The sequence below is a fragment of the Larimichthys crocea genome, chromosome I (genome assembly GCF_000972845.2).
Source record: "Larimichthys crocea isolate SSNF chromosome I, L_crocea_2.0, whole genome shotgun sequence".
In the NCBI taxonomy this organism is placed as follows: Eukaryota; Metazoa; Chordata; class Actinopteri; family Sciaenidae; genus Larimichthys; species Larimichthys crocea.
In genome coordinates, this window is record NC_040011.1 from 30647178 (window position 1) to 30652123 (window position 4946).

Here is a 4946-nt window from a genome sequence, read left to right on the forward strand (position 1 = left end):
ATGCTGAAAATAAATTGACTCCATCATTTTCCCTTGACCTCAAATATAACCAAGTCCCTGACCACTGTCATGTCACTCATTGCAGAGGAGCACCACATATGTTTCATTCCCCACGTTTTCCTCTAAATGTTAATCCACTGAGTTGGGTTAAGAAAGATTTTTGTCAGATACGGCTCCTATACCAGACAAAGAGTCCACATTAATCCAATGTCAAATCCACCTGGCCTCTCAGATCCTCTGACCTGAGCCTATTGATTGTTCCTGACTTCAGAGGTAAAAGGCAGCACTGAATGTCTTAAGGACTCTGAATCTGTTGACACTTTCAAATGAAACTGTAAAGGACCAATGTGTTGGATTGAAAAAAAGAAGAAATCAAATGACAACAGCAAAACTGCACGCATGCAATGATTGTCACTACTCTCATTATGTATTACAACCAGGTCTCAGACGACAGAAGCAATACATTAAAGGTCCAGTGTGTCAGATTTAAGGGGCTATATTTACCAAATCTAAATATATGTTTTTGTTCCCTTAGAATGAGCCACTAAATCCTACAGACTGGACCTTTTAATACAACCTCTGTCTATGTCTGCAGAAGATCAAAAGGTGAATGTGAGTGTTATCAGTGTTCAGTTCAGTACTTCAGTTGATCCTGAGATGTGAGGTGATCTGTTGTGTTGAGCTGCATGGCAGGAAAGAACTGTAATCTAAATCTAAAAAGCTCCTCCATTGTCTGTTGAAATCTGATGGTTTACCTACAGGGGGCAGTAGAGCTCTATGGAACAAGGCCACATGTTCATTGGCGTTGAACACACAGACATATATACATAGACGCCCCATTGAGCAGGTTGGTCGTTGGTCGCGATACGTCAACGGGTCCGCCATATTGGATAAGGCAGATCTGCCCGTAAACTAATACAAGGAAATGGACTGAACTTCATAAAGCGCCTTTCTACAAAGTTCTTTAAGTTAATGTCTCTTATACACCCATTCACACACACACTAATATATCTGGGAAACAAACAGGCATGTTTGTGTGTGTATATAATATATGTTTGTGTGTGTGTGTATATATATGTATATATATATGTATATATACACATATATATGTGTGTGTGTGTGTGTGTGTATATGTATGTATATATGTTCACGTGTAATGTACACGTGAACATATATACATACATATACACGTGTAATGTACACGTATACATATACATATATATATATATATGTGTGTGTGTGTGTATATATATACACATATATATGTGTGCGTGTGTGTATGTATGTATATATGTGCACGTGTAATGTACACATGAACATATATACATATATATACACGTGTAATGTACACGTATACAGTATAACATATATACAAGTATATATATATATATATATAATATATATATATATATATATATATCTATATATATATATATATTGTGTGTGTGTGTGTGGTGTGTGTGTGTGTGTGTGTGTGTGTGTGTGTATACTATATGTATGTAATATGTTCACGTGTAAATGTTACACGTTAGTGCTCTTTATTCAGAAAACCCTCATGTCACATCTACATTTCAGGATCTGGTTATTATAGACACAGATTAAATGTTAAATATAAATATTTCAATATTTATCATCACAGTAACAGTGTTACACACATTAGTAGCTGTAAACACTCAGCATTAGAAAAATACATACGTTGGTTTGGTGCTTACATAAGGAGTAAACATTTATAATCATCACTTTAAAAGTTACATACGTTGTTTTTGGTGCCTGTTTGTTTCCCAGATATATTAGTGTGTGTGTGAATGGGTGTATAAGAGACATTAACTTAAAGAACTTTGTAGAAAGGCGCTTTATGAAGTTCAGTCCATTTCCTTGTATTAGTTTACGGGCAGATCTGCCACATCCAATATGGCGGACCCATTGACGTATCGCGACCAACCTGCTCAATGCGGCGTCTATGTATATATGTCTATGTATATATGTCTATGGTTGAACATGTTACCTTTAGTGGAGAAACTGAACAGTATCCTGCAAAGTAATGGTCTTATTCAAGACAAAATAAGATGGAAAGTTGATGAACACCAGCCACAGGATCAGATCTTCTTGGACATTATGCTGGATGTGTGGACATGTCTGCAGATGATTACCAGGGAAGGGACAGGCATGCAAGAAGATCATTTTTCAGATGTCTTCAGAGAAGAGTAAGCATGTGGCCACATGTAGCAGGGTTCATAAGCACTGTTCTGTTCTTATTTTTTTTTGGGCCTTTTAAAGCTTTATTTCTGATAGAGACAACTGAAGAGTGACAGGAATGCGGGGAAAGAGAGAGATGGGGGATGACATGTGGGAAAGAGCCACAAGTCGGATTCAAACCCTGGGTTTCCACAGCAAGGACTGAGCCTTTGCACATGGGGCGGCTGCTCTACCAACTGAGCTAAACACCGGCCCACACTGTTCCATGCTTAACATCTGTAGCTAGTAATGTATGCATAGAAAATATGTATAGCTTATGTGTTGCACCAGTGGAACATTTGTAGTACACAACAGTAAACTTTTTGTTTCATCTCTGTAAAAATAGAAAAAAAGCCTCAGCAGGCTGAAGAATAGACTGAAGTCACTGTAAGAGAACAATCCATGCAGGACATGTTGTCATAGTGTACAGAGTTTGACATTTTATTCTTCAGCAGAAACCCCTTAGCACCCCTTAGTACAACTCTTTATAGCACTGAAGCACTCCCGAAGTCACCCGGCTCAGACACTGAAGAAGTCTACCTTCTGCTTCCTGCCAGAAACACATTCACAGATAAGAGACCACTGTTTGTCCTGCATGGAACCAAAAGTCAAGTTAAACAAAGACGTCATAATATGAACACAAGCCATGATTCTTCCTAAACCTAACCAGGCCATGTGTGGAAACTAAAATGAATAATAATGTTTATATAATAACGCTATGGGACAATAACTCAGTATCTTGTGTTTGACACATTCATCCACAACAACCTCCTCTCTACATGGACTTGTTTCATACTCGAAAACTCTGAAGGCAAGAACCCTAATTACAGTGTCTAAAATACATATCTGTTGTTGTCGAGGTTCTCCAGTCAGGCACACCATGAATGAACAACATGGAAGTAGTAGAAATCTTGATTTCAAAAGCCAATTGAAAGAATGCAGACATGCTGATGACGAGCAGCTGGAGGAGGTGAAGCAGTGACAGAGCGGTGTGTCAGAGGCAGATGGTTGATATGTGGACAAATAGATGGACTCAGTGTGCATGCTTCATTGGCTCCCAGTCTGTCTTCCTTCAGCTGAGTTGTTAACCTCTCTGCTCCAGTGCTGAAACAGCCAACGAGCCACTGTGTGTGTACACACAGAGCCAAAATGCTAATAATCCAGTTTCATGCCTGACAGTCTCAGAGAGTCCAGACTTAGCCATGCTTCAGCACTCCGATCAGCGGCTCTGTGAGGCAGGCTCAGACAAGAGATGCCCTGATCCAGGGGAAGGAAGCTCAGAGTGCTGATCTTTGCTTTCTGTCCTGCTCAAGTGAACTGGTTGTCTGAAGCATGTCCTGAGCCTCCTTTGGTTCTTTGAAGGCCTGATATGAACAAGATTAAAGAGCCAAAGAAAATCCTCCCACATGGCCACATGTAGGAGGAAGACTGGGTCAGCATCAGCTCATACGGACATTTCATTCTCACTCTGTCACAGTATTCATTCACTGCCACTGAATGTTATCAATGAATGAAACTCATCATTACATTTAAAACAATGTGTTTTGTAAATGGTAAATGACAGTCCTCCATAGGTTTGATTTTTTCATGGTTCAGTGTTGCCATGGCTCTCAGTTGTCTTGTAAAGCTGGGAAGAATCCTATACTCCTAGTCCTGCAAATGCTTTAGGGGTTTTACAGTAAAGAGAAAAGAGGGAAAATATTTTTCAAAATGTATTCATTGAAAGCTTCAAAGCAAAACCGCTTCCTACACACAACTTTTTACAAGCTTGTTACACCACTATGCTTCTCCTTCCACTAGTTAGCTTCAGAAAACACAGCAAGGGAGGTGACACACTCACCTTCTTTCGCGTCCTCAAAAAACAAAAAGAACTCTACAAATGGGTTTTCATATTGTTCTTCCTTTTCCTCCATGCTCCCACTGTTTACAGCACACACCTCTCTTCTGAATGGGGGCAGCAGGGAAACAGAGCAGGTGACATTGGATGCACTAGTTGTAGCTGATAGTGGGGAGAAACATTTTACAGCTCCTTTCTTTGCTGTCTGCTGGAGAGAAAGGCCTTAAAAACACAGCAACAGTAAAAGAGGATAACACACAAAGAGCTCAGGAACATTTGTAAACTACAAGCTGGTACTGTCAAACAGCTTTGCTCTCTATTTATTTCACTATGTGTGGAAATCTGTTGTCAGACTTGATGCACTGTTTGTTGCAATATTACAGTGTTTAGGCTACGTTTACACGTAGCCGGGTATGTTGAGAAACGAATATTTCCCTCCCTCCGTTTTCCAAAATAACATCGTGCACATAGCATCGTTTTCAAAAAAGTCAACCCGCATAAATACGCCATCGAGCGCCGTCATAACTACGCCAAGCCTGTGGGTGGCAGTGTAGGAAGAAGGCGAATCCTCTGCAAGCCAATCAGAATAATGCTTCCATGAGCATCGTCATAGCAACAAGTAAACATTGGTCGCACTTTTGGCGCATCCGCTGCCTAAAACTCCGTTTATCTCAGTTTACACGCAAACGCAAAACCGGAGTTTTCCAGAATCTTCACTTTAGCCGGAGTTTTTAGAAAGATTCGTTTTCAGAGGCGAATTCACCGTTTGCGTGTAAAAGATAGGTATAAACGAAGGGAAATGTCTCCGTTTTTAAAAATACCCGTGTACGTGTAAACAGGGCCTTAGAGTGTAGTGCTGAGACTGGTGTGTTTT